Source organism: Equus przewalskii, chromosome 23 (genome assembly GCF_037783145.1).
Source record: "Equus przewalskii isolate Varuska chromosome 23, EquPr2, whole genome shotgun sequence".
Taxonomy (NCBI): domain Eukaryota; kingdom Metazoa; phylum Chordata; class Mammalia; order Perissodactyla; family Equidae; genus Equus; species Equus przewalskii.
In genome coordinates, this window is record NC_091853.1 from 13,624,275 (window position 1) to 13,651,092 (window position 26,818).

General features: G+C 40.2%; 1 protein-coding gene across 4 annotated transcripts in view; it reads left to right on the forward strand.

Moving 5' to 3' along the window:
* The first annotated feature begins 24,783 nt into the window (after positions 1-24,783).
* Positions 24,784-26,818, forward strand: part of CEP350 (centrosomal protein 350) — a 161,053-nt gene continuing 159,018 nt past the window's right edge. For 2 of the 4 annotated variants that reach the window (XM_070591728.1, XM_070591730.1), the window contains exon 1: positions 24,784-25,343. The gene's annotated coding sequence lies outside the window, so the exon portion shown is untranslated. The remainder of the gene's footprint in view (positions 25,344-26,818) is intronic. The other 2 variants (XM_070591727.1, XM_008543633.2) reach the window with 1 other exon arrangement.

Consider the following 26,818-nt stretch of genomic DNA (forward strand, 5'->3'; position numbering starts at 1 on the left):
CTTATATTTAAGGAAGTTTTCTAACCCTCCAATCCTCAAAACAAAGATTGGAAGTAAACTTAATTTTCATTCTCTGAAGAAAACTATGAAGAAAGGGTTTGCATAGTTCATACCATTAGTTAATGCCTAAAGTAATGATATAAAACCCAGTTTCCCAGTGACCTCAGGTCTTGAAAATGGTCTTTTGTTGGCAGTGTAAGGAAGCATTTGAATGCATAAAGATAATGGACTATTCTGCTGCATTGTCCTTACCAAGGTCATAGAGTAAAATCTTATGGTATGAAGATTCTGCTGGCATTAGCCACCTGGGATGAAGATGTGAGTTCTGAATCTGGGAAGACTGCTATTGACTGAAAAAGAGGAAACTCTTGCCTTGAATACCTATCTCTCTGTGGCCTGGATTCAGAGAAGACCTGGTTTGCTTGTGGGCTCTTCTAGATGGTAGGGAAAATTATAGCCTGTCACCTGAGCAGAAACTGGGAGAAACCCCTCCCCATTTACACATTGTTCTCTTTTGCATATTCTTGGACTTTTCTGGAATGTGCATTTCCCTTGCCCCATTTTCATTCTCTACTAATTCTTATTTGTTCTTAAGGCCTTAGTTTTTTAGGCAGAACTTCACTGAAACCTTCCTTAATTCCCTTCCCCCAAATACTGGTTTAGGTGCCCCTTGTTTATTCTCTAATTCATCCTGTATTACCCCTAACACAGCAGTTAGCACACTCCCATTACCATCTGCCTCTTGATAGCAAGAAAATGTCATCAATATATGCACAGTGGTAATCATGTAAAGTGCTCAAATATCTGTTGAATAAAAATTGCAAGCCCTACCTAACTAGCTAGAATACGTAAGTTGCATCTTTCTCAGTGTTTTAAAGATTTCATTTTTTCTTTTTCTCCCCAAAGCCCCCTGGTACATAGTTGTGTATTTTTAGTTGTGGGTCCTTCTAGTTGTGGCATGTGGGATGCCGCCTCAGCATGGCTTGATGAGCAGTGCTATGTCCGTGCCAAGGATCTGAAGTGGCAAAACCCTAGGCTGCCGAAGAGGAGCACACAAACTTAACCACTTGGCCACGGGGCCAGCCCCTTTCTCAGGGTTTTATTTGCTTTTTCCCCGTTATTCCTAAACCTTTATGTAACTATTTCAGCCTGGACTCAATAGCGCTATGAGTAATTTGAGGAAAGAGGGAGGGGATCAATCCCAGAGGTACGAGGGAAACCTTGCAATGAAGGGTCGTTAGTGTGAGATCCTCAAAGGGAAGGTGAATGTTAAGAGACAAAACTGGGAGGCCATGAGGTTTTTCTACAGTGAGATTTGGAATTCGAATTTTCTTTAAAAAGTTTCCTTAACAGGGGCTGGCCCCGTGGCCGAGTGGTTAAGTTCGCGCGCTCCGCTGCAGGCGGCCCAGTGTTTCGTTGGTTCGAATCCTGGGCGCGGACATGGCACTGCTCGTCAGACCACGCTGAGGCAGCGTCCCACATGCCACAACTAGAGGAACCCACAATGAAGAATACACAACTATGTACTGGGGGGCTTTGGGGAGAAAAAGGAAAAAATAAAATCTTTAAAAAAAAAAAAAAAAAAAAAAAGTTTCCTTAACATCTTTTCATATTGCCTAAGAGAGTATTATAGTTCAGATAAGAATTGCCTATGGATGTGAAGAGAAGATGGATAAGAAAGATATTTGAGAAGTAGAAATGACATGGTTTGGTAGTTGAATGTAATGTTACATAGAAAATACCTCATAGAGGACTCCTCAAAGTTCTGTACTACTAAAAATACCTCTTCATTCTACTTAGCTCATACATCTCCTCTTTCCAAATACTAAGCATACAGTGGTAGAGTAAGTTCTTACCTCTGCATGTCTTTATGTTGACTTTTTTAACAGTTTGAATTAAAGAGTTAGGAATTTGTATGTAAATAAAAACCCTGTCCAACCAGCAAAAGTGAAAAGGGGAGGTGGGGTGGGTGTTGTAAGAATATACATCTCAGACTCAAAGACAGGAAAATAGGGAAACTGTGAAGACTGTTCTGGATGGGGACCTCAGCAGCCATTCTCTCTGCCTCTCTACTTTTGGCTTGCTATGCATTAGCAGCTTCCCTTTTGTAACTTAGACATACCAAGAGGGTAAACCTGATTGGCTCAATGCAGTGTATGGATGACCCCTGAAAAGAATATATGATTTAACATAGCTGCCTAGGTCACCCCTTTAACAGGGACCATTGAGTGGGTATGGGGTAGGGCAGTTTCCTAAGGTCAAGCCAAGGAGTGGGCAAATACGGTTAAGGAACAACTGAATATATCTTCAAATGTGTAAAGACCTTTATATAACACGAAGCTATACTGGTTAATTCCTTTCATTTTAGCTTTTTTTAAAAAAATTAAGTGATGTAAGCATCATGACAGAGTGAGCTCTTCCCTTAGACTCTCCCCATTAAGATACAATGAAAAGGACGTTCATAAACCAACAGAGGACATTTACACAACACAATAGGCATCTGAGATACCCACACAGTGATACATCTGAAGGTGGAAGAGCTGTACCCCTGGGAAGAAGTAGAAGGATGTAACGGCATCTCCTCACCTTCCCTGGGAGTGAGTTAGGGCACAGGACCATGCATGGCTCTGAGAAGAGAGAGAGAAGGGGCAGCTGTCTGCAGGAATGCCTTCACACACTCAGTTATTCACCAGCCGTAGGAAAGCTCCACACACAGGAGGCTAAGCTATTGAAGGGGTGTCTTCATCAAGCCAGCAGCCCAGGAGAACAGATAGCAAAAGCAGAGCAAGAATGCCCACAGGATCATGCACATGAAAGAAAGCACCCTTCCCCCAACCTGGTGCATCAGCTTAGCCAGTCAGCCAGAGCAAGGAACCCCCTTCAAGAGCACATGCCCATGCATTTGAAAAGCAGCTGTGGCAAGTGGGCAATTGCAGATGGGCCCTGTCAGCATAGATTCCAAAGGACAGGCACAGATGCCAGGGATTGTGGTGGGCTCAGAAGACACAGCTCCTGACCACCCCCAGTGGCGGCAGGTGGAATCTGTGACCAGATTCTATCACTATTTGAAGGCACAAATCCACCCCATCAAATAGTATGGAGAAATATGTTAATACTCCAAACCAGAAGGAAAATGACAAGCACCCAGAAATCAATCCTGAAGCCACAGAAATTTACAATCTAAGTGATAGAGAATTCAGAATAGCTATCATGAAAAAATGAGAATTCAGAAAGACAGTTCAATGAAATCAGGAAAAAACTAATGAGCAGAGGGAATTCTTCATAAAAGAGATTGAAACTATAAAGAAAAACCAATCAGAAATCTTGGAGATGAAAAACACAATGAATGAGAGAAATATCTGGAATCCTTGAATAACAGAGTTGGTATTATGGAGGATAGAATTAGTAGTTGTGGAGGAGAGAAATATAGACATGCTTCAGGTGGAGGAGAGAGAACTAAGACTAAAAAGAAATGAAGAAATTCTCTGAGAAATATCCAATTAAATAAGGAAATGCAACATAAGGATTATAGATATTCAAGAGGGAGAGGCGAGGGAGAAAGGAGCAGAGGGCTTGTTCAAAGAAACAACAGAGAATTTCCCAAACCTGGGGAACAAGCTGGAATTACAAGTAAAAGAAGCTAATAGAACTCCTAATTACGTCAATGTAAAAAGACCTTCTCCAAGGTAGTAAAACTGGCAAAAGTCAATGACAAAAAATATTAAAGGAAGCAAGGCAGAAGAAAATAACTTACAAAGGAATCTCTATCAGGCTTTCAGCAGATTTCTCATCAGAAACTTTGCAGGCTAGGAGAGAGTGGAATGACATTCAAAATTCTCACAGACAAAAACTTTCAGCCAAGAATACTCTATCCAGCAAAAATATCCTTCAGACATGATGGAGAAATAAAAAACTTTCTCAAATAAACAAAAGCTGAGGGAGTTCATCACCACAAGACCCCCCAACAAGAAATGATCAACAAGGCCCTCATACCTGAATAAAAAGAAAAGGTTTACAAAGCCTGAGCAAGGAGATAAATAGGCAGACAAAAATCAGAAAATTGGAGCTATCAGAACAGGTCAGCAAGCACTTAATTATAACATTGAAGATGAAAGGAAGGAAAACATCAAAAATAACTATAATCTTGTCATTTTAACCACAAACAACACAAAGTGGAATAAGTTGCGACAACAACAACTTAGAAGGGGAAGAGGATGGGAATGGAACCTACTTAGACTAAGGAACTAAGAGGCTATCAGAAGATGGACTGTCTCATCTACAAGATTTTTTATACAAACCTCATGATAACCACTAAATAAATAATCAGAACAGAGACACAAATGATAAATAAAGAGAAAACTGAGAAAACCAACATAGAGAACTACCAAAGTGAATTGGCAACCCGAAATACATGGGACTAGAAACAAGGGAAAACAGAACAACTGGAAAACAAGTGATAAAATGACAGCATTATGCCTTCATTTATCAATCATCACTCTAAATGTAAATGGATTGAATTCTCTAATCAAAAGACACAGAGTGGCGAGGTGGATTAAAAAACAAGACCCAACAATATGCTGCCTCCAGGAAACACGTCTCTAAAGACAAATGCAGGCTCAGACTGAAGGGATGGAAGATGATACTCCAAGCTAATGGCAAACAGAAGAAAGTAGACGTTGCCATACTTATATCAGACAAAGGAGATTTCAAGATAATAAAGGCAATGAGAGACCAAGAGGGGCAGTATATAATGACAAAAGGGAAACTCCACCAAGAGGACATAACACTTATATATATGCACCCAACACCACAGCACCAAAGTACATAAAACAGCTATTAAGAAACCTAAAAGGAGATATTTAACAGCAACACAATAATAATAGGGGACCCTAACACCTCACATCAATAGATAGATCATCCAGACAGAAAGTCAACAGGGAAATAGTGGAATTATTTGAAAAACTTGACCAGATGGACTTAATAGATATATAAAGAACATTCCATCCAAACCCAGCAGAATACACATTCTTCTCAAATGCACATAGAACATTCTCAAAGATTTACCATATGCTGGGAAACAAGGCAAGCCTCAATAAATTTAAGAAGATTGAAATCATATCAAGCATCTTTTCCAGCCATAATGCTATGAAACTGGAAATCAGCTACAAGGGAAAAGTTGGGAAAGTGACAAATATGTGGAGACTAAACAACATGCTACGGAACAACCAATGGATCATTGAAGAAATTAAAGGAGAAATGAAAAAATATCTAGAGACAAATGAAAATGAAAATACACCATACCAACTCATATGGGATGCAGCAAAAGTGATCCTAAGAGGGAAATTCTTAGCAATACAGGCCCACCATAACAAACAAGAAAAATCTCAAATAAGCAATCTTAAACTACACCTAATAGAATTAGAAAAAGAACAAACAAAGCCCAAAGTCAGCAGAAGGAGGGAAATAATAAAAATTAGAGCAGAAATAAATGAAATTGAAACAAACAAAAAAAACCAGTAGAAAGGATCAATGAAACTAAGAGCTGGTTCTTGGAGAAGATAAACAAAATTGGCAAGCCCTTAGCCAGACTCATTAAGAAGAAAAGAGAGAAGGCTCAAATAAATAAAGTTAGAAATGCAAGAGGAGAAACTACAATGGGTACCACAGAAATACAAAGGATTATAAGAGAATACTATGAAAAACTATATGCCAACAAATTGGACTATCTAGAAGAAATGGATAAATTCTTAGACTCATAGAACCTCCCAAAACTGAATCAAGAAGAAATAGAGAATCTGAATAGACCAATCGCAAGTAAAGAGATTCAAACAGCAATCAAAAACCTCGCAAAAAATAAAAGCCCAGGACCAGATAGCTTCTCTGGAGAATTCTACCAAGCATTCAAAGAAGATTTAATATCTGTCTTTCTCAAACTATTCCAAAAACTTGAAATCAGAACACTTCCAAGTACATTTTATGAGGCCAACATCACCATGATCCCCAAGCCAGACAAGGGTAACAAAAGAAGGAAAATTACAGGCCAATATCGCTGATGAACATAGATACAAAAATCCTCAACAAAATATTGGCAAACAGAATACAGCAATACATTGAAAGGATCATACACAATGATCAAATGAGATTTATACCACAGATGCAGGAATGGTTCAACATCCACAAATCAATCAGTGTGATACACCACATTAACAAAATAAGGAATAAAAACCACATGATCATCTCAGTAGACACAGAGAAAGCATTTGACGAGATCCAGCATCCTTTTCTGATCAAAACTCTCAGTAAAATGGGTATAGAAGGAAAGTATCTCAACATTAAAAGGCCATATGTGACAAACCTACAGACAACTTCATACTCGGGGAAAAACTAAAAGCCATCCCTCTGTGAACAGGAACAAGACAAGGGTGCCCACTCTCACCACTCCTATTCAACATAGTACTGGAGGTTTTGGCCAGAGAAATTAGGCAAGAAAAAGAAAGAAAGGGTATCCAAATTGGCAAGAAAGTAGTGAAACTCTCACTGCTTGCACACGACATGATTTTATATATAGAAAACTCTAAAGAATCAATTGGAAAACTGTTAGAAATAACAACTACAGCAAAGTTGCGGGATATAAAATCAACTTACAAAAATCAGCTGCATTTCTATACTCTAATAACGAGCTAACAGAGAGTTCAAGGATACAATCCCACTTATGATCACAACAAAAAGAATAAAATATTAGGAATAAATTTAACTAAGGAGGTGAAAGACCTACACAATGAAAACTATAAGACATTATTGAAAGAAATTGATGATGACATAAAGAAATGGAAAGAGATTCCGTGCACATGGATTGGAAGAATAAACATAGTTAAAATGCCCATACTACCTAAAGCAATCTACAGATTCAATGCAATCCCAATCAGAATCCCAGTGACATTCTTCACAGAAATAGAACCAAAAAAACCCTAAAATTCATATGGGGCAACAAAAGGCCTTGAATAGCTAAAGCAATCCTGAGAAAAAAAGAGCAAAGCTGGAGGCATCACAATCCCTGACTTCAAAATATACTACAAAGTGATAGTAATCAAAACAGCATGGTCCTGGTAAGAAAATCAGATCAATGGAACAGAACTGAAAGCCCAGAAATAAAACCACACATCTACAGACAGCTAATCTTCAACAAAGGAGCTGACAACATACAATGGAGAAAGAAAGGTCTCTTCAGTAAATGGTGTTGGGAAAACTGGACAGCCACATGCAAAAGAATAAAAGTAGACCATTATTTTTCACCATACATGAAAATTAACTCAAAATGGAGTGAAGACTTGAAGGTAAGACGCGAAACCATAAAACTCCTAGAGGAAAATATAAGCAGTACACTCTTTGACATCAGTCTTAGAAGGATCTTTTCGAATACCATGTGTACTCGGGCAAGGGAAACAAAAGAAAAACTGGATAAAAGGGACTTCATCAGACTAAAGAGCTTCTGCAAGGCAAAGGGAACCAGGAACAAAACGAAGACAACCTACCAACTGGGAGAAAATATTTGTAAATCATATATCTGACAAAGAATCTCCAAAATATATAAAGAACTCACACAACTCAACAACAACAAAAAACAACCCAATCAAAAAATAGGCAGAGGATATGAACAGACATTTTTCCAAAGCAGATGTACAGATGGCCAACAGGCATATGAAAAGATACTCAACATCACTGATCATCAGGGAAATGCAAATCAAAACTACAATAAGATATCACCTTACACTCATTAGAATGGCTATAATCACCAAGATGAAAAATAACAAATGTTGGAGAGGATGTGGAGAAAAGGGAAACCCATACACTGCTGATGGGAATGCAAACTGGTGCAGCCACTACAGAAAACAGTATGGATATTTCTCAAAAAATTAAAAATAGAAATAACATACAACCAACTATCCCACTACTGGGTATTTATTCCAAAGAATTTGAAATCAACAATTGAAAGAGACTTATGCACCCCTATATTCATTGCAGCATTATTCACAATAGCCAAGATGTGGAAGCAACCCAAGTGCCCATCAACTGATGAATGGATAAACAAGATATGGTGTATATGTATAAACAATGGAATACTACTCAGCCATAAAAAAGGAACAGTCACCCCATTCACAATAACGTGGATGGACCTTGAGGGTATTATGTTAAGTGAAATAAGCCAGATAAAGAAAGACAAATACCACATGATTCCACTCATATGTGGAAGATAAACTAACACATGGACAAAGAGAATAGATCAGTGGTTACCAGAGGGGAAGGGTGTTAGGGGGTGGGCATAAGAGGTAAAGGGGAACATTTATATGATAACTGATAATATAAATAATAATGTACAATGGAAAATCACAATGTTGTAAACTATTACGACCTCAGTAAAAAAAATCAATGAAAGGAAATTAAAGATAGTAGGAACAATATTAACGTATTCAAATCTGGGTCCTGGTCTTGGCTCTCTCTAGATAAATTTGACCTAAGCAAGTCCTTTTTGTAGCTCTGCTACAAATGCGTTCTGATTTCTTCCCATTGCTTCTCTGTTTTCTGTGCTGAAAAACGGGTACAGTTATCACAACTTCAGGTACATTCTAATATGTAATGGCTATTATTAATTTGTTAGAAGTCTCCCAAAAGAACACTGAGCTTTCTTTAGCTTTCAGTCTTGGGCAAGTGAGGTGGTAGGTGACCATGTACCCCTGATTCAAACTTCATTTTTTAAGGTTTGTTTTCTCACTTTTAGAGAGCATCATTCTTAGGCTAAACTCAAGAAGATAATCTAAAAAAAGAGAGAGAGAGAGAAATAATCTACTCCATGCTATACGGCCCTCTATAGAGAACATTCACCCATAGTAGCTATGTGCATTTCTTGATGGGCAAATTTTTTTTACTTACTCTCAATCTCTCCTAGTTTAAGTGGACTTCCTTTTATTTGGTCTGCAATGAAGATATTATGTCTTCCTCTTATAAAGATCTTTATATTTGAATATGTCTTGTTGTCCCTCACTCTTTTCTACGTTTTGTTAGCTATCTATTGAGTATTAATGCTCCAACACTGTTCCAAGCACTTTACGTGCTTTAGCTGATGTAATTCTCACAGTGACCCTTTGTGCGGTACTGTTGTCTCAAATTAATAGACAGGAAACTGAAGTACAGAAAGGTAAGGTGACTCTCAAGAACACCCAAGTAAAAAACGGTGACGCAGAGATTTGAACCCAGGCAGTCTTGCTTGAGAACATCTATTCTTACCATTATGTATATAGTCTCTAGAAGCCCATATATGGCATTTTCTTCCCAATCTTTTCAGGTTCTGTATAGGTTGGATTGTTTTTCCAACCTGTAGATTCTTATTTGTGGCTCTTCTTTAACTCTGTTCCTTTCTATCCTCCTTGCTCAGCTTTGTGGAACCCAATGTTGCAGACGCACCAAGAGTCTGAAGAATTTCGAGTAGAGTGGGACAGTCATCACACAGTCCTACCTGTTGACTCATGTTTATATACACTGGCATCATGCTTTTGTAACTAAAGGCCTGCAGTGTTGACTCACCGTTCAGCTTTTTTGAAATACCTACGTGTACCTAGATGTTAGCTGCCCCTGCATACCACACGGCCTCTGTTTTTGCCCTCTCTCAGCCTTAATGCAAAAACAGCACCTCCTTGAATTCCTGAGAAAGAGTCCATTTGCATCAAAAGCATTGGCAATTCCACAGAGACAGAGGGAAAATTATGATAAGAGCACAGCCGCTACAATCTGGAGCCTGAAGTCTGACCACCTGAGTCCAAATTTCAGGTCCACACCTTTCTCGGTGAATGACATTGGCAGATTACTTCTCTATGCCTCAGCTTCCTCATCTCTAAAATGGGGAAAATAATGTAACTACTATCTTATAGTGTTGTTGTGAGGATTAAGTCACTTAATACATGTGAAGCTCTTAGAAAGTCCCGAGCACGTCAAAGGGTATAATGTTAGCCTTTTTTGTTCAGCTAAGTTCTTACCAATGATTCTCCTCTCCCTTTCTGTGTGGCATCAGTTGTGGCTGGCTTCTATTTCCACCCTCCTAGGTGACCCTTATTATGCAGAGTACTTGGGCTTTCTCCCAGTTTACACCTCTATTACAAACCCCAACCCATCACAATGTTCGTTAAACAAATGACTTGCGATTACCAGAATCCACTGTCTACAAAAATCTGGGGGACTATAAAGAATGAGAAAGCTTTCCATCACACACATATAGCTCATTCTCTCGTGTTTCCATGCCTTACTCAGTATCGCTGTCCTACTCTTATCCTTAAAGACCTCACTTTCATTCAAGCAACTGTAATTTGTCGAGATTATTTTCCAAATGCTGCACAGACCACCCAGTGTTGAACACGATGTGCCACGTAGATCCCCTTACAAGGAAGAATTTATTGCACCAGCTGCAGGGAGTGCGGTCAGTGGACAGCCTTCACGGATTGCCTTAGCTGCAGAGAGTCACTGTGCCCAAGGTCGTGCCAGGGGACGGGGAGAGTGGTGCACATTCAATGACTCATTGAGGGGATACAAAGGCTCAGCCTTCTAAGCCCAACATAGTGCAACTTGGATGGGCCATTTGCACTCCAGAACTTCCCCATGGGGTTGGCTGAGACTATGGGACATGTATTATAGTGTGACTTCTCTCTCTCCTCCGTCCTGCTTCCTTCTCCCCACTCCCTTCCTTGGTTCATACCAAGGGCGCTCCCTAGTCAACAGCCTATACTCTAAATGTCTCAGAATCTACTTCTCAGAGACTCCAACCTGTGTCACACTCAAAGCTCGGTGTATAAATGGAGTGAATAATAATTTTTATTGAGCACTTAATATGTGCCAGTCACCATGATAAACACCATACATATAGCATCTCTTTTAATTTTCATAATCCTTTGAAGTAAGGACTATTACCATCTCTCTGTTTTAGACAAGGAAATAAAGACAAAAAGCTGTATTGTTAGTAACTGGTAGAGATAGGATTTGAACTCAGACCATCTGACTCCAGAGCCTACATTCTTAACCATCATGCTACATTCCATCCCATCATAATATCTATTCATTAAGAAGTGAGAATGTATTAAACTATATCTTATAAACGTTAAACATATAATGGATATAAGTTAGGGAAACATAGTGCCAGACCTATGGGATCACTTGATTATCTGATGAAATTTACAGTCTTTATAGACATAAAACCTGGCAAAAATGTTTAGAACTCTATTAGGAAGAATACCTTTCTGGTAACAAAAGCCTACTGTGGTTCTGATTTCTTAACTTGAATGTAGGTTGAACTAGATAATATTTAAAATCTCTGTCAATGCTGACTCTATAAAATTGGCAAAGGTTGTAAGATCTGAAAACACCGTAAAGCCCAAAGCATTTTGCTTGACGTCTCGTCTGAAAGAGTCTTTATCTCTTGTAGTCCATAGTCTGCCCATTGTTCAACAGATGACTCAAGCTGTGTTTGAGTGGTGTAATATTTGCCACTTGAAATACAACATCTTAATGGGCAGATTCCAGTGAAATCTTTTCCTTTGGAAGTAGTCCCAAGCAATTAGATATTACGTTGTTAACTGGTGGGTTCCAAAGACCAAAGGTTTTCTCCTCTGAAATACTTTTATTAGCCTTGGATAAGCACGTTGACAGACACAGAGGGAATGAAGTGCTTTTGTGTTCAGGAAATGCAGCCAACTTCCTACCTCTGACTTCACCTCTGAGTTTTAATTGCTACTGAATCAGCAGCTCTGCTTTTTTTGAGTCATCTGCTTCTTCCTGAAGTAGCCCTTTGACGTTTGCCATTTTTCTCGAGGAGATCAATGTGTATTAGCTGCTTGGACTATAGGTTAAGCTCGGATTGCGTTCTAAGCAACTAATCTTTGGCCCTTATCTAGTGTTATCTTGTTCTAGAAGAGGGACACAAACATAAAAATTTACAGCATCTCAACATCTGCCTTAAATCTTTCAAAAAGTGTACAGGGAGGAATATCAATATATATGTGCATGCAAAAAATGGCCTTTTAATAGGAAATAGAATATAAGTAACCCAAATGAGAGGGATAGTTGGATAAGGCTCATATATCTCTCATAGCTATAGCTGTCTCCTATAATTAGAAAGTTAAGTGCTTTTTCATTTGTTCCAAATCTTAAACATAAGCATGTGAGTTTAAACAAACAAACAAAAAAACAAGCGGGGAATGAATTAAAGCATGGTCCAGCCGTTTCTTTAAAGCATCAACTCTCCTCAAAACAACACAAACAGCAGGATGAAGTTAAAATACGTAAAGAGTATAAATAGAAATGAAGAAAGCCCGAAAGTGGTTGAACAGGAAAGTTTGGAAGTAAGGTGCTGGGGTAATCTGCAAGCCTGCTAAGGTCCATTTTTCAGACAGTATGAGGTCATGCTTCGGATAACAAAACACTTCTGGCGCCTTTCATCTGAGGTTCTCCAAGTGCTCTGCTGACATTATCTAATAGCAAATATTATTACCCCCATTTTATAGGTGGAGAAACTAAGACACTAAGAGATTAAATAACTTGCTTAAACATGCACACTGAGTCGGTGATGGAACCAGAAATTCATTTCAGGAATCTAATCTACTTTTCTGTTCGTATCACCATGTCAGCTTTCCAGATACCCAAAGACATTTATTGGCGTAAAATTTGTACTAAATGTACTTTTAAAACTGATATTGTCTTCTGTCAACAATTCAATGAAAATGCTTTCGTTGTAAGTCATGGTTACTTTCGGTGGGAGAAATTTAAGAGGTGATTTAAAAATAAATTCTCCCAGATTCCACAAAGTATCCACATTGGATTTAGGTTATTTAGCAGATCCGTTTTGGTATCTAATATAGAACCATCGTGAAATAATATCACTTCGTATCGAGTGTCCTAATGGCTATTTTGTGTGTGTGTCATACATTGTTTTTGATAGGGTGGGGCATGAACAGGAGAGGCCTAGAAATTATTCTATTTTCTATCCCCACTCAATTTAGAATTGTCCCTGAAAATTCTGTAATCTCTTTGGGGACATATTATGAGAGGAGGGGGCGGTTCTTTCTTATTGTCCTTTTAGGAATGTTACTCTCTCTTACACTTTTGTCATAATCTCCAAGCTCCTGTAAATCTTTTGTAGTCTGCTTCATGAACACAAAGTTTTCAGTGTGTGATGGATATCACTACTTCTAACAAAAATAAAAATATATAAATTGTTTCTATTCTATCAAATACCTGTGCTAAAAGTAAACTGTAATCACAGAACAAAAATTAAGTTTTCAGGATTAGAGTTGCTGACAGGAAATCAAGTTAATTTAGGACAGAGAGCTGCATATGAACATCGACAGATACACACATCTTTTCCTCATCACCTATGTGAGCTAGTTAAAAGGTGACTGGGAAGTTGGCGGAACAAGAGAGATCCTGAACTCAGCAACCAGAACTATTTCTCACTTAGTCACTCATATCTTTTCTCTTGGCCAAAGCACAGAAACCCACATCCCAGTGTTCTCTCGAAAGAACATCTAACTGCTTGGTGCAGCCACGCTGTGAAGTGGAACAGGCACACGTTGTGCATTCAGAAGATGGAGGTTCCGGGTCCGGTCTACTGCTCTCCAACCTTGTGACCATGAGCAAGTCACTTCACCTTTCCAAGCTTCAGCTTCCTCATCTGTGAAAGAGGGATGAGGGTAACACATCACAGATTTTGATGAGAATTAAACAAGACTCTGTGGTGATTAACTGAGGTTATTAGAGGTAATGTACCAGTTATTTATATACATGTTATATAAATATATATATTAGTTATCTAAAGTACATATGTATTAGTTATAACCATTTATATATAAAATAAAGATCAGCATTTCTGTCAGACAGTTCCAGCTGCTTTTGTCTCCTTATAATATTTTGTGGGCCTTCTGTCAATGCAGCAGGATTTGTAACCAAATGCACACATGTTCTCATTTCTTGTTCAACAGGTGGGGAGCGTCCAGTCCTAGGAGATTCCAGGAGTGTTTTTAGTGGCTGATAAGCCTCACTGAAACCTGTGGGTCTTCTTCCCGGCTGGGCACCCAGCTGCCTTTTTCTATTTTTGGAAGGGCCACAGAAAGTCTCCTGTCAAGAGTTTAAAACTTTCCACTGCCTGTAATAGGGTGGTTCACCCCTTGCAGAATATAACCTGGTTTGATTACATATAACCTCATTCTTATATTCTTCAGCTTTTATTTTTTTTATTTGCAGCTGTCTTGCTTAGGATGTTCCATTGCATAGTTCATTTGTATTATTAGTCCATAAATCAGATTGAAACAGAGATGCTCTAAAGAGAGATGCTCTTCTCTTTAAGAGTATTCTAAGAAAAAGGGGTTGCCTTTTTCTTAAATAAAGGGATTACCACATCTGTTAGCTAAGCTCTTTAAAAGGATGCCAATAGGGAAAATGCTAAAGAAAAAAAAAGGCACTCAACATTAAAAGAGACTAATCTTTGAAGGTTCATGGAAATTCAATACAGGAAAATATAATTTTTAAAGCTTAAAAACATTTTAAAATCACACGTTTCAGAAGTACTCTCGTTCTTAAGTGTAAAACTTAATTGGGAGAAATGGGAAAGACTTAGTGCTTAGAGTTAAATGTGTTGGTTGTCTCACAAATCTTTTTGAGGAAACCTGAGAAGATGGAAGCAGATCATAGTAAGAAAATGATCAAAAGTCAGGCTCACCCTAATCCAGATGATTCTCAACACCAGAGTTTATCTTTTTTTTTGAGGAAAATTAGCCCTGAGCTAACTACTGCCAATCCTCCTCTTTTTACTTAGGAAGACTGGCCTTGAGCTAACATCCATGCCCATCTTCCTCTACTTTATACGTGGGACGCCTACCACAGCACGGCTTGCCAAGTGGTGTCATGTTCGCACCCAGGATCTGAATTGGCGAACCCCGGGCCGCTGAGAAGCAGAACGTGCGAACTTAACCTCTGCTCCACTGGGCCAGCCCCGAGTTTATTATTTTTATGTACTGTTATATACTTGTATGTATACATGTACCACAGAATATAGATAGAATTATTTTGGTTTTTATTTACACAAAAGTCAGACTGCAGACATCCTTCAAGCAAGTTGCTTTTTCATACGCAACAATGCTTTTATTAAGCAATGTTTTTGAGATGTACCCATTGTTTTCAATGTCTCACAATTGCTACAATAAATGAATCTATGATCCTCTATTAAAAAAAATAAAGTCAGCCTCAAGTTTGTGCTAAATCCTCATCTGCTTTTGGCCTTACCAGAAATAGAGGAAGTAAGAAACTCACTAACCCCATTGCCTGGCTCTATGCCAAAAACACTTAAGTGCTCATGTTAAAGGAGGGACTAGCTGTCAAAGGTGAAATGTGGGGGCTGACCCAGTGTTATAGTGGGTAAGTTTGTGTGCTCTGCTTAGGTGGCCTGGGGTTCATGGGTTCGGATCCCAGACGCAGACCTACACACCACTCATCAAGCCATGCTGTGGTGACATCCCACATATAAAATAGAGGAAGTTTGGCACAGATGTTCGCTCAGGGCCAATCTTCCTCAACAAAAAAAAAAAAAAAAGAAAAGAAAAGAAAAGTGAAATGTGGATTTAAAGCAATTTTCCAGATAATTCAATCCTAAAAAAGCTACTTTGATCTGAATAACCAGATATTTAAGAAGTGGATTTTGTTCTGCTTTAGAGTTCCAGCTAGTTCTTCCAGTCTACTTCACTGATGGAATGGATTTATCTATCCATCCAACTACTCAATGAGTTTTTATTAACTGTTAGAGCTAAATGCATAGCACTGTGTTAAACAGGTTTATGTTTTATTTGTGATCGCAGAGAAGGGCATGCTCACAAAGGGCATGTTTACCCTTTTCGTGTTGACTTTACACATTACAGGATATACTTCCTAAATCCTAGCTACTTTACTGACCACTACAAACCAATAACTCAAAACAGGGTGGGAGAGAGTGTAGTCCTCCTGCGGGCTTAATTGTTTGCCCTTATAGTTCCATCAAATCTTCAAGTCACATCTCACACCTCAAAAAAAAGATATATACCCTAAAACCAGAATCCCTGCTAACGCTAGGTGCATCCAGGTTAAATTGCTTGTCCTAGAGTGGGAGGACAAGTCGGTATGAGTGGAGGATTTGGAATCAGCTGTAGGTTGGATCAACAATGCCCGGCTACTCAAATATGAAAGTTTCAAGCCCTTATTAAGCCTGAGGTATTTTATCAAACGGATTTCATTCTCGGCAACTGGTTTGTGCAAAATTAATGTGAATTACATTTATAGATTATTTGGAGTGGCAATTTTAAGGTCTTTTTTAAAGTTAGAAAATAAATTTCCAGACCATGCAAAGATAAGTTTGTGCTTATTTGGGCTTGTTTGCTACTAAATTCATTTAGCTGCAACGTACATTGAAAACCTCTCGGATCTCTTTCCTAACAGCAATATCTTGACTTTCCCAGATAGTAATAAATCTTTTACCTAGCAACAGGCAGAACCAATCTGTTTTAATATTCACTCAACTAGAGGTTGGAAGTAAACGAAGTGAAATAGAGAGCTCTGTTTTATTTGTATTAGAGTCTGTGTAATTAGAATTTTTCTTCCAAGTTATGGCTTTCTGCATTGGTCAGGGTAACTTTTCACAGTTAAGAAGACAGATTCTGAGCCACAGATGAGCTCAAATCCCAAGTTCCTCTTTTTCGATGAGGTAGACAAACACTGCTTCTTTATTGGTGTATTTTATCTGTGACCACGAAGAACTTTAAGGTACATTCCACATTATGTATTTCTGACCAGCAGTAGGCCCCATCACGTGCCCTCTCACAGAATCTCGAAATCTCAGGGCAATTCCTCTGAGCTGAGTCATGGTCTTGGGGCTGAGCAGCACCCATCCTGAGAAACACAGTGCTGTTGGGCATAGACTCGTGCCTGCAGGTTTGTCTGGTGAAAAGCAGACTCTGCTGAGGTGGTCCAGTGCATTCTTACCAAAGGCAAATTCTTGTCGTGTTTTTTTTCTAGGGCTGTTAGGATGATGAAACAAATGGGCCAAAGCCCACTGCAAACACTGCAATAAGGTATCATACCTAATTCTCAGCTGATATCTAACCGGTCTGCGCTGCTTTGGTTGTTTACATATTAAAATAGTTCCACACTGGTTCCTAAATAGCTGCTGTCCCTCAGCAAACTGATGCCCAAGATCTAACAACTAAGGAGTTTATCCTCGGCCCAAAAGGGGGACCTCTGACCTGCTTGGCTCCCAATCTTATTGGTTGTTACAAAGCTTTAGAATCACTCTTGCCTAAAACAAATGTGGAAATAAAAGTGAATGACGTAACAAATAGACTGACTATGGTTTACAAATTTAACTTCCAATTACTAATGCTGCACAACAAATTATCCTGAAACTTAGTGGCTTAAATAAGAATATTTTGCTCACAAGTCTATAATTTGGGCAAGACTTGGTGAGGCAGCTTGTGTAGGCTCCAGCTGGCATTTGCTGGGGTGGCTTAAGTGCTGGTGTGATGGCTAATTTTATGCATCAACTTGACTAGGCCATGGTACCCAGATATTTGGTCAAATACCATTCTAGATGTTGCTATGAAGGTATTTGTAAAATGAGATTAACATTGAATCAGTAGACTTTGAGTAAAGCAGATTATCCTCCATAATGTGGGTGGGCCTCATCCAATCAGTCGAAGGCCTTAAAGGAAAACAGACTGAGGTCCCATGAAGCAGACAGAATTCTGCCAGCAGACTGCCTCTGGACTCAGGCTGCAACACCAACACTTCCTTAGGTCTCCAGCCTGCGAGCCCACCCTCAGATGTTGGACTTGCCAGCCTCCATAGTTGTGTGAACTAATTCCCTTAAAGCAAACAAACAGACAAATAAATAAATAAATCTCTCTATATAGAATTAAAATATAAATATAAAATATATAATAAAGTGTACATAAATATATAAAAAATATAAAACATATATATATAAAACACACACACACATATATATAAAATACACATATATTTACATATTCTGTTGGCTCTATTAGAGCCTGACTAACACAGACAGGGACTGGAATCATCTGGAATCATCATTCTGTCTGGCAGTTATTGCTGGAAAGACTTAAACACTTGGGAGCAGGAATTCCTGGGACTCCTTGGGCATCTCTCTCTACCTTTGTGTGTTCTTCCAGTATGGCAGCTTCAACTGGACTTTTTTCATGTCATATCAGGATTCCCAAGGCAGTCTTCCTAGAGATAGAGCACCAAGCAGAATCTATAGCGCTTTTTATGACCTAACCTCTGAAATCACATTGCATCACTTCTGCTGTATTCTATTGGTTGAAACAGTTACAAAGATCCATCTAGGCTTAATGGGAGGGGACACAGACCTCATCTTTCAATGGAGGAATGTCAACATCACACTATAAGAAGAGCATGTGGGATGAAATACGTTGGTGCGGCCATCTTTGGAAAATACTATCTGTCACATTAACATTTAAAACTTCTGAAATTTATTTTTTATTTATTTAGAATTATTAATATTTGATGCTCTACTTTTCAGGTGAATCCACTTATTGACCATTCTTCTTTTTTCTTGACTTGAAATAGCTATTTTATTATTAGAGAAATGTATACTTGAAAATGTAACTTGCAGTTTTTCCAGTTTTAGTATCTTGATTTTTTTAAGTCACAGAAAATAAGGCCAAGGTGAAACGAAGAATTTTGCATGTGACCTTTAGGCTTAAAAAGTTTTTGACAAAAGAATGTAATAGGAATGCAATCAATAAATGCCATAGAAGACAATTTCATTTTTTGGCTTGATTTAATCAAGATGTGGACAATGTTAGCGTTATCTTTGAGTTTCTTTTTACTTAGAAATAGCTGTGCTGCTTTTTCACGGACACATCTTCCTCTCATAGGAACGTAGGTAGAGGAGGGGCTGGGCTGAGGGGACGAGGTGACCTCTCTCGGCTGCTATGGAACAGGAGATTGGAGTCGAGAGATGAGTCCAGTTGATTCTCCACTGTCATCACATAGTAGTGGTTGCTTCTTACTTGAACCGTGCGTAATTTACCCACAAAGAAGTTGCTGCTGTTTTTTCCTGGATATAAACTCTCTCCTTGGCTTAAACCCTGATAGAAAGAATGACTGTACTTTTCCGTCCGGTTTTACAATTGAAGAGTTTCTTGAGCCCCAGATCAGTCGGATACCATTTCTACTGAGGGAAATTACATTCTTGTGTTCTTTTACTCTTCCCTCTTGGCTGTTCTTCCTCCCATTCCCCACATGGATTTTAAAATTCCTATTTCTTTTTATGTTTAAAATGTATTATTTAATATTTTGGAAATAAAAAAGCTATTAATAATAATACAAACATCTGTGTTTCTACACCTAGCTTGACAAATAAAACATTGCCAACACAGTGGAAGCTTCCGGTGTTCACCCCCACCATATGTTAATTCCCCTTCTGCTCCCTCAGAGATGATCACATTTCTGAATGTAGTATTTTTTTTATTCCTTGGCACTTAAAAATGTTTGACTACATTTGATGTATTCCAAAATAATCTATACCAATATTGTACATGTTTTTAAGCTTTATGGAAGTGGTATTACCCTGTATATGTCAATTTTAATTAATAGGAAGTCTTATATCACATTAGCTAACGAACACTCTTAATTCGGTAACTGAATGTCCAGCCCAATATATGAATCAACATTCAAATGCTTCCTGCATTTGTGCTGTCTCCCTGCAGGGAGGGGGCATGGTTCTCCTTTTTTCTTTTTCTGTCTGGACTACCTCATTTTCCTCAGGTTTGCTAGTTACAGCTTCTGCCATGCCCAGGATGGAAGGCAGGAAGATGGGGAGGCAGGGAGGAGCTGAAAGGGATGCAAGAACGTTCTCGTCTGACTGGTACTGGTATAAGGTGGCTTTGCTTTTCCCAGGCTTAGTAGCTGTTTAAAGCCATTTCTTTCTCTTGGAGTATTTCCCTGCGTTCTCCCGCCTGGCCTCTGCAGCTACACACCCCAGGATCTGTGCATTGCCTCTCCGTCAGCTGGCCACTCCCAGTGTCCCCTCATCTTCTACCCCCAGCCAAATATTCTTTCTGGCTTCCACCCACCCTGGCAGGCCACCCTCTTGGGAGGATTCCTTCAATTTTAATTTCTTTTTAGGAAAATACCTCTTATTTATTTAAAAGTATTTATTTGTCAAATGGTTATTCACATGGTTCAAAATGGTATAAGTACAAAACGGTAAGACTGATAACCTCCCTCTTACTCCCGGCCATTGGTTTCCTTCTACATAGAAAGTCAGTGTTAGCAGTCTCTTCTGTATCCCTGTAGAGATGTTTTATATACGCACGAGCAAATATTATATATCTCCCCACCTTTTCTTGAATAGTAGAATGCTACTTCCATGCGTTCCTACTTCAGGTCCGATCTGGGCCCTGGGATTCACTGATCTCTGACTCCCCTTTCGGAGCAGGAACAGTGAACTTCTTGGGCTCCATCCTCTACTCAGATGCCAAGGCTGCTGTACCTTTTTCAGGCCTGAATCCAGTCTCAGGCTACTCTGGTTCCAGATTCTGGCACACACCTTGAGCTCCCCATGTTGTCTCCTCAAAGCCCCTCTCGCTAGCTTGAGGTGAGGAAGAAGCTGCCTCTGCAATCCACTGCCTGTTGTTTCCAAAAAAATCTTCCTCTCAAATCTTTGGAATCTACAATCTCTCAATCCTTTCATATCAGTGACCAAGGCGAACGGTCTTGTGTAAGGGGCCCAAGAGTTACATAACTGGTATCATATTACTCCTTTGAAAATGTGCATCTTGGAGGCCTGTCTCAGAACTTACTAGGGTTGCCGCTATCAGTTTATCTTAGGACCTCACCCCAAAATTCCAATTCAATATCCTGTTACAGCCAAATACAGTTAAATGCTGCCTTTATAGATATTTCTATTCTCCTTTTGCTCTCTGGATTTGATGTCACAGAGACTTCTCTGACCAATATTTCCTTGGCTTGTGTGCTCATGCACACACACACACACAGACACACACACGAATATTTATATATATGAAGATAAATGACTGTCTCTATTTTCTTGTCAAAGAAAGTTCTTCTTGATAAGTTTTAGTTTTTGCATAATCTGCACATCAGAACACCAAACTAAAAAGTTTCAAGGCTAAGCCAAAAGATTGAATTTAGAGAAGTTTGTTAGAATTGCATAATTTGTTAGATTTGCAATCCGAATGGTTGGATTTATTATTAAAAAGGTGGTAGACAAGATTACAGATCAGATTTGGCATTTAGGCTCGACATGTCAATAGAAATGTCTTTAGCTAATCCGGACACATAATTTTATTCAATTAACCTCAAATAGTAAATGACATCATTACATCACCAGAGCTGTATTTCTCCATTTCTCAATTTGTTATGGCCACAGAGCAATGTCAAACTTCACATTTTCAGGAGAGAAAACACGTAGCTATTCACCCAAAATTTAATTAAGTTCAACAAACATTCAATTCAATTCAACAAATATTCAGTGCCTAGTATATGCAAGGCACCTGTCCAGTTTACAAAAAAGTAGTAAAAATAACCAATATTTTTGAGCATCTACTATGCACTAAGTACCATGTGGTTTCCTTTACATGGATTGTTTCTTTTAATCCTCACAAACCCTTATGGAGTAGGTACTATTGTAATCCCTACTGTACAGATGTGGAAACTGAGGCATAAAGAGGTTAAGTACCTTGACCAAAGTTACTAGATTTGATCCGGGCCTTCTGACTCCAGAGTGTGTGCTTTCAATCCACCATGAAGGAGACAAAGGCCTTTACAGTGTAACGTGACAGGTATGTGTGAGATAAATGCAGAACTATCAGTAGTAGATACAGCCCAAAGGGAGGTACACAACATTGCGAAACTCAGGGGTGGAAGAGCATCTGCAAAGTAGGGGCAGTCATGGAATTCTTCCTGGAGTAGGTAGCATTTGAGCTTGTACTTAAGGAATGTGGCTGAAGTTGTGACCCAAGGTGACATGTGCTCCAGGTTAGAGACAAAGGTATAGAGATACGAATGAGCAGGCTGTGCCTAAGATCCAGTTTGACTCAAACGTACATCCAATTATGGATGTAATAATAGCCACCGTTTGTTTCTGTCTTTTATGTGCTATGCTCTTGACAGATTTCTACTTTTTAAGACAAACCTATAGGGTAGATATCATTAGCCTTGATTTATAGACAATAAAATGAAGGTTCTTGAGAGGTCACAAGGAAAGTAAGTGACAGAGCCAAGATTTGAACTGGAGTCTTCCTGACACCAGATCCCGCCTTTTCTACTTTTCCATGCTGCCTTACTTCAGGGAGATAGAAAGCGAGGCTGGTGCAATATCAAGAAAGGCCTTGATGACTGAGGTAAGGAATTCTTTTTTTTTTTTTTGAGGAAGATTAGCCCTGAGCTAACATCTACCGCCAATCCTCCTCTTTTTGCTGAGGAAGACTGGCCCTGAGCTAACATCCATGCCCGTGTTCCTCTACTTTATATGTGCCACACCTGCCACAGCATGGCTTGCCAAGCAGTGCCATGTCTGCACCCGGGATGCGAACCAGTGAACCCCAGGCCACTGAAGTGGAATGTGCGCATTTAACCGCTGTGCCACGGGGCTGGCCGCTGATGATTTCCTACTTAACTTGGCAGGCAGAGGAGGGCAGGGACAAAACTCAAGCTGAACTCTGGGAAGACAACTGAAATCTTTTGGACAGTAGAAAGGAGAGCCTGAATTAGAAGAGCAGTGGTGCAACTGGACAAAAGGGGAGTAGATTTAAGAAATATGTCTCAACGGTATTTAGAGACTTAACAACTGATTGGGTAGGAATAAGGCATAGAGAAGACTATATAATATTTCTACACTTTTGAGCCTGTCAGTTCTCCGAAGGGGGTTCTTCAAGGGCCATTAACAGAAAAACAGGGCAGGAGGAAGAGCTGGCTTTGTGGGATTGAGGAGGGAAAAAACAAAAACTTAATTTGGGAGCTAGAGGTGCTGGTGACTTCTACATCTATGTGGAGATGGGTAGCAGACAACTGCAGCTTTAGTCTGAACTTTGGGGGCCAGGATCCAGTTATATGAAGACAGTTGACAGTCAAAGCCATAGTAATCAATGAAGACTATAAAGTGCAGAAAAGCCCAATCTTGGTGTCTACTAAGAAGTAGGAGAGAAAAGGGAGCCCACCTACTATGTGCCTAGCACTGTGGAAACTAGTGGGAAGGGTGACAACCCTTTTCTCATTAAGCTTCCAATCTTGTTCCAGAGACTAATTACTCTCATGAAACTGTGAGCAAATATCGCAAAACTTAGTATACTCAAAAGCCATTAGGAGGGTATAAACACTAAGAGTTATGGGATGTTGAAAGGAGAGAGGTTGATGTGTTTGAGGTATTTGGGAGGTACGCGAGAGGGCAAGGATGAGCACCAGGTATGGAGGGGGAAATTGTGCATAGGCTGATATGAGGGCAACATTGCTCCCCACTTTGGGACAGGAATTTTTGATGTTTTTCTGTTGCCTTGGAGGTAGCGTGGAGGTAGAAAGGTATAAACAGGCTTTGGAGTATTCATCAAATCTTACATCTGCCTTTTACTGATGGTATAATATTGGGCAAATTACTTAGCTTTTTAGAACTTATTCCCTCTTTTTAAAAAGGTGAGTATAATACTTAATAAGGTGGTTGTATAAATTCAGTAAAGTAACATGAAAAGCATCTATCCCACTGCTTTCATAGAAAGATCGGGGAAAACCTAAATAACCCCTTCCTTAGGTTGTTTTCCTTGCTACCATTTGCACCATTGGGATACCCACATTTCCTGTTCTTCCCTCCAGCATAGCTTCCTGGAGACACAGTACACATTTAATATACGCGCAGGATTTTTGTACATCCACTTATTTCCTATTCAGACACAGCTATAGGCCCTAAGAAGAGGGGGCAGTAGCTGCCTCCTGCTTTTATTGATAAGATCTACTCAGCAAGCATTTATTGAGCACCTACAACGTCCTAGTTACTATGTGAGGTCCTATTGGGTATAGGGAGATAAAAGAGTCCTCAAGATACTTAAAAAATGAGAAACAGTCTCTGGGTAATAGCTATTGGAGTTCAGAAGGTGGAGGAGTGTGATGGGTGGAGAGCTGTGTGCAGTGAACACGTAGCGGAAGGTGGCATGATTTGCAGAAGAGATGTCATTTAAACTGTCTTGACAGATGATAGATATCACCATGAGGAGACTGGGGAAAGTGGATAAAGGTATTAGAAGATACGTTGATCGCAGAGCTTCTCAAAGCACAGTTATATTAAAGCCAATACCTAACTGGAGGAAACTCCGTTTTACTTGCTCTGGAGTCTTAAGCCATTAGACAGAGTGCATGCTGAAAAGAATCGTAACACTTGCGAATGAAACGGCCACAGAGACAGCAGTGGGAAACTGCAGCAGCCGCAGAGCCGCAATTACTCTGAAACTGACTGGAGTAAAGAAGATTTACTTGTACGACAATTGGTGAAACATCGTAAACTCTGAGAAGCTGCAATTTCCAGACTTCGAGTTCATCCATGTCAAACCCCAGCTTGTTTTTTCGGTTAGCGGGTGAAATGCGCAGCCAGAAGGCCCAATTAGCGTCAGAGGAAAGAGGGCGGAGGGGGGAGGTCTCCGCTGCGGATCTACTTTGACTCCTCCCAAGATCCGCAAGACTCAAATTTAGCCACACTAAACATGGCGCCCTCGAGGTCCCTCTCCTCGTTTTACCTCGCCTTCACCTTTGGCCACACTCAACATGGCCCTAAGCGAAGGTTGCATTCCTGTGGAACCGTCTAGGGACAGTTCTCGCGATGTTTGCCCGGGCCCCGACTGCTCCCGCCCTGCCTCGCGCCACCGCCGCCGCCACTGCCGCCGGCGCCGCTCCTCCTCCGTGTCAGTTGTTGGGCTGTAATGGCGACTGGGCCGCCGCTGCTGAAGTGACTCCCGGGCGGGGGAGAGGGGCCAGACCTGCGCCAGACGGAACTGCAGAGAGCCGCAGCTCAGGGGTTGGCTTGCTGTGGGGGAGGGGAGGCAGCCTTTCCGTCTCTCCTTCCTTCTCTGCAGACCCGCGGATCCCGGGAGCCGGTGCGAGGCGGGCACCCGGTGCGTCCCCGGAGCGGGGAGGCCAGGCCCGGCAGCCCTGGGGCCGGTCGGGGCGGCGTCACTGCACCCTCCGCCAGGCCCTGCGGGATGCACCGTGGGAGCCGAGGGCGGAGGCGACACTCTCAGGTGAGCTGCGGGAGGACCTGGCTGGGACCGCGGACACTCTCTTAGCCTCCGCTGCCTCTGTCCGCGGTCCCGGGTCCCCGGTGGTGGCGAGAGAGGCGGGGCGGGGCGCAGGGAGCCCTGGCCCAGCCTGGCGTCCCCCTCGGGGGACCTTCTTGGGTCCTGAGGCTTTGCAGGGAGGGCCCTCCTGACACCTGGGTTTCAGGTCTCACCGGTACCTGCCGAAGACTTGATTTCCTTCTTACCTGTCGGTCCTCTCCCTCTTCCCCCGCCCCTCCTCTCGTCGGCAAAAGATTTGAGATACCTCTCGCCTTTGGTGCCCAGAGAAGAGCCCCTTCTTCATTTGGAGATCAGGCATATTTGGGGAAATTCCGGGAAACTGGCTCCAGTGGCAAGGATGACTAGTTTCTGTTCCTTTTTGGTGGGGATAAACATTCTTAAGTATAGGGAAAACTTTGATCTTCTGCTCCAGGCTAGCAGCTGCTGAATGTAGTCTACTGATTTATTCACACATGATATAGGGGGAGGTTTAAAAAGCTTTACGCTTTGGAAGTTCACACAGCATGTTTCCCCGCCCTCTTTTTAAATGTAGCTCAACATGCTAAATAATATTTAGTTAATGTCACAAACATGGGTTGGAATTTGGTTGGGTTTTTAGTTTTCAGGTAGGAAGTCGCACATAGGTATAATTGTAATGTGGTTTTAGTGCAGTTGTAAATCCTTCGTATAGGAAAAAACAGGTGGCCAGGAATAGTGATCAGGATGCAGGTACTCCACCTGATTGTTTTGTTTTGATGGTGATCCTTGTTTTGAATTTGGAAAAGTCGTTAATGGTTCTGTTGCCATGTTAACACGATACCTCCTCCTTTATTTTAAGGATTTTAAAGGAAAGGCTATCTTGGGCAGACCTAGTAACAGCCTGAAAAGATTTGTAGAAGCAATGATAAAATACTAAAGGCTGCTCTCCATTTAAAAAATTTCTTAGTTTAAAAGATTGTTTTTAAATAAGGCAGTGTTCTGCTAATAAAATGGGATTGTGACTTAGGGGGATTGGTTGTTAGAGCTATGGTAGAAGTTGCTTTAAACCCATGGGAGTATAATAATTAGTTTTGGTGTGCTAAATTGACAAACTCCATTCAGTGTAATAAAATATTTCTGAACCTTTGAACCTTCATTGCATAGGATTTAAGATACTTTAATCAGAAAATAAACATAAGCTGGAATACATTGTATGTGTGGATAAATACATGTGTATCTCATCTTTTTATAGTCAGTAGCAGGACTTTGTAATGATGGTGTGTTATAATATGTAAACAATTTCATGCATATGTGAAAGAATTTTTCTGACATATATTGGTCTTATGTAAGAGTGTTAATACTTGAACAACCAGCCTCCTGTGGGGTAATCAATTTATGAATTATGGAGTTTTGAGTTTTTTTCTAGTGCTTTGGATTGCCATCTTTTGCGCCTTTTATAA